This window comes from Lepisma saccharinum, unplaced genomic scaffold (assembly GCF_977018435.1).
Source record: "Lepisma saccharinum unplaced genomic scaffold, izLepSacc3.1 HAP1_SCAFFOLD_560, whole genome shotgun sequence".
NCBI lineage: Eukaryota > Metazoa > Arthropoda > Insecta > Zygentoma > Lepismatidae > Lepisma > Lepisma saccharinum.
Genome location: NW_028143236.1, coordinates 73,085 through 84,632, shown reverse-complemented (window position 1 = coordinate 84,632; position 11,548 = coordinate 73,085). Strand labels below are relative to the sequence as shown.

Below are 11,548 nucleotides of genomic sequence, written 5' to 3'. Positions count from 1 at the left end.
CCCTGTGGTAAGTAAGTGGACTGAGTAAGTCCGAAATTTGGAGGAACAAATTGAATCAATCCTGCTACAGCAACTTGTTTTTTGGGAAGCGATGATGACTTTATTCCAGGCGATTTTCTTCTATTATTATTGCACATGGCAAGAGCACAAACAGGTTGATTTGTTCTCATTCTACCGGCATTCAAGAAAAAGTGTGTATAAGTAAATAATAGACCCATTTATCTCAAGCTTCCGTATACGATAACGAATTAAGTTCCATTCTGTCCTCTTAATGACGTCATAGCGCGCACAGAATCATGGGAGAAAATCTCGGAACCTCGGGAATAGCCTACCTTATAAAGGTACCTTGAGCATAGACATCTACGACATGAAAGTGACGTGACCCAGCTGCAAGTTTACCCATACGATAATGTTACCGCAAGTTCTAAGTGAAAATATTTGCTGAAAATGTCTTTAAAAAGGAAGTTATTGCTGCTCTCTTCTCCCACAGTTCCCGGATCCGGTTATTTGGAGTTTGCAAAAGAGGAATTGAAATCGTTTCTGAGTGGAGTCTCTAGGGTGCTGTTTGTACCATACGCCGCCGTACGTGATATCGGTGATATGGATAGATACACACAAAAAGTGAAGAATGCTTTCAAACAACTGGACATTGAAGTCCAAATTGCTTTCAAACAACTGGGCATTGAAGTCCAAATTGTCCACGAATCTTCCAATCTAAGTCAAGCAGTTTCCGTAGCACAAGCATTATTTGTCGGAGGCGGGAATACTTTTCAGTTATTGAAAGCCTTGTATGATCATGGATTAATTCCTGTAATAAGGAAAAGAGTGTTGGAGGATGGAATGCCTTACATTGGTAGTAGTGCTGGCAGTAATGTAGCAACCGCCAGTATTTGCAATATATTGTATATTATATATTTATTGTATGCCAATCGTTTATTCTCCAAGCTTTAGTGCATTGCAGCTAGTACCATTTAATATCAATCCACATTACATAGATGCAGATCCTTCTTCAAAACATATGGGTGAAACAAGGGAAGATAGGATCAATGAGTATCACAAAATACCAGGAACACCTCCAGTTCTAGGCCTTCGGGAAGGAAGCATACTATTTGTAAGTGACAGCAAGGCAGTGTTAAGAGGTGTACATGGAGCTCGCCTTTTTCAGCGTGGATCAAGTCCTGGAGAATTAGATGTTGGTGCTGATGTTAGTTTTCTCTTGTGATACTATATACAGTTCTATGAGTTAATGTCATTAACATGAAAACATACAAATATTATATGATTTGCCCATTTGATTTGTTTTGATGAGCATCATGCCAAAAGACAGCTGTGAAATGGGTGAAATAAGTGTTAATGGAACCTAACCTAACCTCGTGTGAATGGTTCATGGGGCTACCCGTGGATGGTTTTTGGGGCTAACGAAAAATGTTTCATCAAAATGTACAATTTCCAGACGTGACCCCCAGTTTATTACAACAGATTCGTGATTAGGAGGCCAAAATTACTTACTATACCGAAAATTAACAAAACTACATACTTTCTCTATATTGTCAATTCTTACCAAAAATTCTTGGAAATTGCACTGGCTAAAAAAAAAAAAAAATTTGAATTTTTATTGTAAGTACACAAATGAATAATGAATTGTTAGTACTGTAATATCATTATGTTCAAGATGTTGGTTAGCTGGAGTTGTGTATATAAGTTGATTACATCTTTATTAAAATTATGTTATTTTATTCCATAGATTTCTTTGAGTTATGTTAGCATAGTAGCTGGTGTAGGGCCCGTTGACCGACCGTACCCCCTCAAGATATTTGATCCCAATATATGGCTGGCATAAGTAGAAAACCTGTGCATGACTACTTTCACCATTTTTCACCAAAATTTGATTACATGCATATCAAGCAGAAAAGAAAAAAAGACATGCTGCTAGTATTGAAACAAACACCACTAACCTGCTATAAATTGTCATTACTAACAGCATCAAACCTATCAAAAACATGAAAAAAATAAAAGCGTTAAACATAACTAAAATATATCATGTGGTGAGTAACTAAAGTATGTCTTCACATAACTGATATGATGACTCTGCAAGTTGTAGATTTCTTGCAGAGAAAATGTCACCTTTTCACTGGAACGTATAAAGATTTCGGCCCAAGTTCCTGTTGTTAATACATACTGCAGAGTTTTAGCGTTACTTAAGATTTTATTCAATATATGCTTTCGTAGTGAGGTTAGCATTAAAATAGTCCCTAAATGTATTCTACTAAGCTCCCGATTTAGTTTTCAATTAATTCCCACTAGTCTACGATACTTACAGTAGCTTATCAACGGAAAATACATTGTGCATGGGAAGCGTGCATGCTTGCGTCTGTGTAAGTTAATTTTTAAGTTGTTTCTTTCACCATAAATTATTTATTTTTGAAATCCAAACAGTCCTAATTATGTTCAGCAAGGTTCAAATTTCGTGTGACAATGATTTCCAAAATTCTTCGATAATTAGTCTTCCTACTAGGAGAATTTGAACGGACGACTGTGGAACCATTTCATCAGGAAATTGGTGACAAATTTGTCTTGGTGGATGACAGTGACCGTCCACGCCGCGCACAGATGGTACACGATTATCTGTAGGCTGCAAATATCATTGCATGCTCTGGCCAGCGTAAAGTCCCGACATGAATTGCATTGAACATGCATGGGCAATGCTAAAAAATGCCATTGCAAACTGTCCTGTGGCTCCCACCAATCTTCGTGAAGTTCTTCTGGCAGCACAGGACCTGGTGGATCCGCTATGACAAACAGTCTTCTTGTGACACTTTTGTTTTTTTCGCCTCGTTCATGAATTCTGCCATTTTCGTTTTAAACACATTTGTGAGAAAATTGTACATTTTTTGTTCCCTTTTCATTCAACATGTCGTGTTCTTCATCTTTTCTTTTGTATTCCCACTGTCATTGTCAATAAACCTTGTGCTTCATATATATTTTGTCATTTTCCGTCCTGATGCAAAACTTTTTTGATTGTGTTTATTTATTAATACCCTGAAGCTAATTTTTCACAGTTAGTCATTATTTTTGTCGAGGAAGATGAAGAAAAAATAAGGCGTGGAAAATAAAACCGAATTCTCTCAATTCCTTTACCCTCTGCAGAGCAATCTACGATGTCTAACCGACAAAATTATTGAAAACCGAAATCTTGAACTTGATTAGGTAAATTTGAGTTTGAAATTCTTATGCAATTTACATTTTTTTAAAAAAATTTACATGATGTAGCAGTAAAGAGGCCAATCCCAGTGGACGCACATTGCATAGTGGTTCAGATATAATTTTAATCCTAGCTTACCGGGAAGGGCCTTGCAGGCACAAAACCTCTGTTATTTATATTTTACAACTGTCATTCGTTTCCTACGATGTTCCCAATATTTCTGTATTACTTTTGTGTATAAAAACATAAATGTGCTTAGGACGCAAAATGCACGTGGTGGGCATATCAGGTGCCATACTTGAATGTGTGTCATTCGAGATGCTCATGGCAGTGACAGTGTACAATTGGTTGGTTATGATGGTAATTGTTGTAATTATCATATTTAATAAACAACTGCACTTCTGCAATCTAAAAAAACATTAATAGAAATTACTATGGATTTTCTGAGTTTTATTAAATGATAAAAGATTTGTGAGAGACTCATGAAATAATTGGTTAGTATTTTTTATTAATAGAGGTTTTTGTAATTATTATAATCAATAAATAACTGCACATATATATTCAGCAAAGGAAGCGGTGATTCAATTATAAAATGGTTTCTTGAAATTTAATGATAAAGCAAAGTGTTGCCTGTGAGCCACCCCCCGGTATGCAAGTTTCTCGTATGGTGAGGTTAAAACTAAACGGGAAGTCCTAATGAGCACATCTCACCATGAAATTGACTTAAAACAGGCTTTTACATGTTTGTTTCTCAATTTAAATGTTGATGTCATAAAATATGAAAGAAATGTTAGTATCAAAATATTCGATGTTTTGGGACAATTAAAAATCTTTACTGTTCACAACACACATGCAGAAATATACATATTACGTGAATGTGTGCATATATCCTGTTTAAAGGACCTTTGAGATGGAAGTGACATGTGGCTCTTGGAAACCAACCCATAGAAGTAAATGCAACCTTTTGAACCGAAGCAATGTGAGCTGCAAGTGTCACTTGGCCTGTTCTGTTTTCTCAGGGAACTTTCAGACTGAAATAACAAGTAACATGTGTCACTTGGAAGCAGTAATCCATTCAACCTTTTGAATTGAAGTGCGACAATGAACGAAACATGTCACTTGCATGTTGCTCGGACTATACTGTTTGCTCAATGTTTTCTCATCGTGCACGGTTGTATCGGTCTGTTTTTCTTACATGCACGGTGAATGTTTTGCTTTATACTGAAGAAGTCTGTGTCGCTTGTCATTTGCGACTTCAGTCTGAAAGCTCCTTCAATGGCATACATCATGTTGCGTCGGTCTTGTTTGTGCCTGGGTGGTGGATGCTTGCTTGCAGACTGAAGGTGCCCATGCCACTTGTCACTTCAATGTGACCCCCTCCCTCCTCACCGTTACGTGTTGCTTCGGTCTGAATATTCTCTATACTTAACAAGATTGTTAGCTACTTCATCAGAGATGCTGTTGCCTTGTAATAAGAGGAGGTCTGAGGTTATCCTCAGTGGAGGCAGAGTGCACCGGATCTCATTTCAAACTGTAGGTCCACTCCAGATTTATTTTGTACGATTTTTTTTTCCATTTGCGGCCAGTCTTATTTGCTTCTACTTCAGTTTTAGTGCCACTGTTTTTCAACCTCACAAGCCAGAAAAGTTCAGTTGCAGCCAGGGGTTGACAACAAATTTAAAACTAATTTTATATTTAACAGCAAGTCTATACATATTTGAACTCTGATTATGCCATACTTGATATATTAATATTAATTAAGGTTGCATATTAATTTCTATATAAACTTTAAAGTTCAGAAATGTATTTATGAGTGTTATTGTTGGGATCAGGGCATCGACGTGTAAGAAATATGTTTACTGAGCTGTGGTCTCACAAAGATCGAGAACCACTGCAACAAGCAGCCACAATACATCACTAGTTGCTGCGTAGCCAGGTTTAGCGGCCATTTAACCAAATTATACATGATGTACGGAAAGGAGGAATACAAATATATATATATCACTGAACACAAAATTTAATGTAAAGACAATTGATACTAGATTTTCAAAAGGTAGAGCAGTATTTTCTTTTTTGCTTCATGTACGTGTTCGTATAACAAATTCAAACATTGAAAATCATATCATACTAATCATACTATTAGGTTCTATTAAAAACACATACAAAACTACGCTAGTTATTTGAATATGCTAAACTACATAGATATATTTAATAAGCCTACCGAAATATAACACTTGGAAAGAACCACCCATTCAAAAAGCCAGCTTTCTTGAAATCACTGTTTTTGTGTAGCTTCAAATTTCATATTGTAAATCAGTGGCGGCCGGCAGCAACTATGATGGGTAGTGCCAACGTGATCAAGTAAATAGAAAGAAAAACAACCTCCCCAATGCCCACACCCCCTCCTTGAGGTTGCGCCACTGGCCAAAATGTTTATCCTCATTTGGTAACGTGGAAAACAACATGTGTTTAAGTAATAACGTACTAATCCGATTCATCTTCACTCACTAACCTATCTTTATACACTACAGGACACTGCCCTAAGAATATAACAATTACAAGAGGAAAGGAAAAACAAATCCTATCACCTTAGAATCAACTTCTCTTCCTCCATGCACACGTATTCTAACTGCATATCGAAAATATATTTGTTATGAAAAGAAATTGTCGAAATGCCAAAGGAAACTGGCATCATCATAGGATTTTTTACTTTTATATTTTAAAAAATGTCTCTCTTCGTGCATCTATCTATTATCAAGAATGTTCATTTAACTTTGGAAAAATATTAGGTTCGTTTCTCCAAAAGTAGGCAGAAATTACTTCCCCAACGGGTCTTACAAACCAGTCGTATTTAGCAACTTTTTTCTGAAGGTGGCAACTGTGTCATGTCAACACTGCGAAAGTTCCCTCGCCAAGCCAGGCGAAGACGGGCACGGTTTCTTATGGGCTAACCCCACCCCCTGCCACTTTGTTCTCGGCTCATGGTGGAAATGTTCCTTGCTGAGACTTCTTCAACCCTCTGAACGTGTGTCAACTTGGTTAGGTCCATGGGCTAGGCCAGTTCTTCCGCGGCACAGACTGTTGCCTTGCGAGGGCACGAACGAAACAGCTGGCGATGCAGTGAGGAGTTTGGGGCGATGGTGTTATCTGAAAGCATACCATAACTCAAGGACAGACTGTCAATGTGCAGTATTACTGTTCATTTTTGGAACATAACCTGCGTTGTGAAAGAAGAGGCGACACTTTCTGCTGAATCATCCCATCATTTTGTAGGACAATGCTCGGGCGCATGTAGCGCAACCTGTGGCTGATATGTCAGCTCGATGGGGATGGCAGGTGCTCTACCTACCATCCCCCATACTCCCCATACTTAAGTCCCTATAACTTTGAGTTGATCCCTAAGATGAAGAATATTCACTTCGGATTTGTTCCAGAGATTCTTAAGGCAATAGATCGCTCCTTTCAAGCCATCAACAGAACCGGCACTGCTACAGAAATACTACAACTACCCCATCACTGGCAACGGTTGTACACAATGCTGGCGACTACATCGAAGGGCTGTAAAAGTTTCACATTGATATCTCTTTTGTATGATTTGTAAATAAATAAATAGTTTCCACGATTAAATCTCCAACCCACATGTAATTAAAGTGACACAGGTGGCCGCAGTGGCTCAGTCGGTAACGCGTTTCACTACCATGCTAAAGGTCCCAGGTTCAATCCCTGGCCGGTTCAAATCCGGGAACTTTTCTAACGATGGAAGCGGCCCCGGTGCCCACCCAGCGTCGAATAACATGGGTACCTGGGGGAAACCCTGGGGGGTAAAGGCAGTCAGGGGCATGATGCTGATCACATCACCCCCACTCACGACCGGATCAAGAAAGTGTGGGGCGTTACCCCCACACCCCCTATACGCCTTCATGGCATAGTGCTATGCACAGGGGAGCACTTTACCTTTTTTAAACATATTACAGTAAAAATGATTCAGTTGCGTGGAGGAATAGTGCCAAGAGTGCTCGACTTGAGGCTTTTGTACACAAAATGTTCCGGGTTTTAGTCCCTGTGTGGGCAGGGTCTCTTTATCAATTTCATCCTCATCTTAACGTTTAGCCAAAATGGCAGACAAGTGTTGTTTAACAAGTAAACTACAAGTACAAATGTGAAGAAGAAGAAGAGAGCTGGATGTACAGTGTATATTTAAACAAAGAAAATACTCGCTTGTCAATATGAAAGTTCGATATTTTCTTTTGATTAAAACAGAATATTTGCAGGCAACAGGATGGTAAAACATGCTTTTATCTGGTAAGATTTTCCCTATTGCCTTTGTTTTATCTTATTAATTCATTTTATTATCAACTAGTTGTAAATTAAGCTAAAATGTCTACTACGGGTTGTTCAAGAAAGGTAGGTGAACATGGTTCGAGTGCTGAGTTTCAGTTACCTTCTAGGTAGCACCCTGTATGGACAGGATTCCCACACTCTGAGAACCTGGAAATCTCGGTAATGAAAACATTACAAATGTCAGGCTAAATATTTTAATTGATCAAAATGCTCAATGAATAATATCTGAGGACTATAGTTATTGCTGAAAATAATTACAACTTCAATAACTTGTTTTACACAAGCTGCTTTGAAGAAGTAGGTTTTGGATTGTGTTTATTTTGCATTGTAGATTAATTGTGTGTTCTCTTGTAAACTTCTATTTGTCAAAAATGTTGGATACATGACTTGTTTGAAATTTTATTTTGTGCACTTCACAGTTGAGTTTAAAATGGTCTTCAGCTCCCAGAAAACCTTCAACCCTTGTCACTTAATTATGTGCACAGTAATGACATTTTATTGTTGGATTAGTTTTCTTATTGATATTGGACAGTAATAGGAGGGGTCCATTGTAAAATAAATTTAAAAGAGTAATTGTGCACTATAAAAACGAATCACATGTGCCCATTTGTGCTTAAAATAGCTGAGTATTGTGGACATTAATGGCAGTATTTTTATTTGTATTTAAATGAACTTAAATTGAGTTGCATTAACTAATGAAGATTTAGGGATTATTCATTAGTTAGTGTGTGCCAGAAATGATTGAGGGTGTAATATCATTAAATGATGGTTGATTGATTGATTATTTTAATTAATTTTCAGTGATGTTTTTCAACATGATTTTTATATATATATGTAATAACAATAACCTTGTTCAATAACAATGTCCTTGTTAGCTGCTGCAAAGGACAGAGTTCCAACTTTGGGATATGATCCTGACATGGTTGAATTTGTAGGGCCATGCTTGTCCGAGATAAAAAGACAAAGTACTTCTTATGGAATTTCATTTAAATATAATATATTGATAGTTATTTAAGTAGGTAGGGTGAAATGATGATGGGAGAGGATAATAATTGAAAATACCTTCAAAAGCTGTGTTTTGATTTAATGAATATATAAAACCGTTGCTGTTGCATGCTTAGAAGGGCCTAGTGATTGGGATCGTTGCACTTGTACTGCAGCTTTTTTTACTACTTCACATATACAGGGTGGCACACATTGAATCTACCAATATATGTTGGCAACCCTGTCAAAATGCAGGTTGCAGATGTACAGAAGCAGTGGCGCAGGAACGGGGGGGTACAGGGGTACATTGTACCTCCCCAAATTTTTGAAGGGGGGTACTGTACCCCCCTAAATCCGTAAATCGAGTTGTACCCCTTGTACCCCCCTTTGGTAATTTTACAGCAGACGCAAGGTGCTACTTTTAAAAGAACCTATTTTAAATTCGCCCAATAAAAAAAGTGAATATTTTTTATAACTTATAAGCATTTATCTTTCTTACCACAGCAATTCAAACCATTGTAAACTGATTCTACTACATTGTGCTTGCTACTAGTTAGTTCATTGGTCTTTGTTCTTGGATACCTCTTTAAGGAGATGAATATTGTTTAAAATGTGTGTGGCACGATGGAATCAGATTTGCTCTCAGAAAATCACGCTGCATACGAATGCTCCTTTGCGTATGGAGGGGGGGGGGGGGGGGTACACTTTTCTATAAAAGTGGTCGCGTCGATTCGAAGATAAAATAAAAATCTTCATCAGAAGAGTGTATGACTGACCCCATTTTATTTTGAATATTTAAAATGGAATTTTCCGAAACGAAATACTTACACGAACGAAACGAGACACGACAGATCAACTTGGGGGGTACAATGCACTCCTGTACCTCACCTATTTTTCACAACTTTGTAAGAGGGTGTTCGGAAAACTATACTTAAACTTATATATTAAGAGATTTTTTTTTATAAAATAGAGTCCAGACTAGCCTACCTGAGCATGAAGTGAATCTAGAATATGTTCTAACAACTTCAAAGTGGAAACCGAAAACAAAATAAGCACAAACAAGAACGAGAAGGACCTCACCACACAGGAGACGAGATGAAGCTGTGACAGTTTTCGACTCATCGGATTGCGATATCATTCCTAGGTGAAATGAAATTTTTGCTAGACATTTAATCAGGGTGCAATCTGCGATTTTATCAGAGGGGGGACTTATTTTACCTATGTATTAGGTATACTTATAATTGGACATTATTTGCTTAAAATCTGATTTTGATATCGAATGCAACACAAACACAACGCCATTTTAAGTTAAACACTAAAGTCAAACTGTAAGACAATTTCATTAGTCAGATGAATGCACGAGATAAATGAGACTCACTGCAGGTTCTAGTGGTAGATTTGGATTGGATTTGCTAGGTCTTTGGAGTGATAGGAATGTTTGATTGATTTATTTGGTTTATTTTACTTCACATTTCTGCCACTTTTAGCTAATCGCGAAGATGAGGATGAGTGATGATATGATGATATATATGGACACTCACAAATAACACCCATGCCCAGGCCGGGTTTCGAACCTGAGACCTCTGGCGTCATAGCGCACTATGCTAACCCTTCTGCCATGGAGGCCGGCGAGGTGGGAATGTGTTTTGAATTTTCTTTGTAGATTCAAAAGTCTGTAAGCATGCTTTTGCTTACATTTAAGTTCACCTTTTCACATAAACAAGAAATTTACATGTCACCTTAAAACACACGCATGTATCTGCATTTCATACTATTCCATATGAAAATAAACCTTGGCCTGCTCTTCATATTGTCCACCAAAAAAAAAAACAACTTTTGAGCGTATGGCTTTCCTTGCTTCCTCTGAGATCTGAAGGATTTAGATTTTGTATATGTAATGATAGTACTTTCAGTGCTTGAAGAGTGTAATTAGGTACAGCTAAATATATAACAAATAAATGCTTTGTCAAATGTTTCACAAATATTTCAAAGTTAGACCTCTTACGAGTTGATCGGGAACCATCTCAACTCAGTTTTTTCTTTTTTAATACAACGCCCTATAGATGTCTGAGAAAATACCAAATAGGCTACATGGCTTCTAAATGGCATTGTATGTGGTATACATTTGCCATAAATTGTTTAAAGATATTTTTATGCGTAGCTATGGGACATTTAAATTAGAATGAACTGATCTGAAGTGGAACTCTATAGGTATGATATACGGATTCAGTGGGTGGAAGATGATTATTCTTGGTTGGGGTGGCTCAAGATCATCCTCAGCCCCTTTTAATCTCAACCTGCATTAACTCATGATTTTCCGTTCCGTTAAATCCAAATAAGCCCAGAAAGAGGTCCAGAGCTTTATATGTTTCATAATTGTTATAAGGTTTTTATAATATTAAAAAAAGAAAAACATAGAAAAATATATTTATGCAAATTTTGCATTAAATAACAGGACATTCGTGTGTGCTGTTCTAAAATAGAATGTTTCCCATGGCTTCACATTATACCTAGGTATCAAGGACGTATTTGGAGGGGGGTCCAAGGGGTCCGGACCCACCCCCCGAAAGACTTATGTAGTAAAAGTAAATAATCAAAATATAATTGTGTAGCATTAAATATATAATCGATGGATATTTCCGCTCAACTTATTGGAAGGCAATGAATTTCGCTCATACGGCTTTGAAGGGTTCCAAATATTTATGCACAGTACTAATGATGATATCCATAAAATATTGATCAGCAACTTCACTTTGAGTTAATTGGATCTAACTCTTTTTTTGTTATTCAATACATATTCAATTATTTTTCTATTTGACATTAAATGTTTACCAAGGCAGTTGTTTTTATGCAAATCTTGGCGATCTTAACTACACGAAAGATAGATAATGAGTACGTGCTGTTATATATCTATTCTTTTACGATCTTTTACCTATTCATGTAATAATAATTAACATGAATTAATTTACATATTTAATTAATATTTTAATTATTATTATGTATTATTATTGCGACACTTGG

At 37.0% G+C, this 11,548-nt stretch overlaps 1 pseudogene; it reads left to right on the top strand.

The window, feature by feature from the left end:
• The first annotated feature begins 368 nt into the window (after positions 1-368).
• LOC145983028 (alpha-aspartyl dipeptidase pseudogene) lies at positions 369-2,977 on the top strand (annotated as a pseudogene).
• The last annotated feature ends 8,571 nt before the right edge of the window (positions 2,978-11,548 follow it).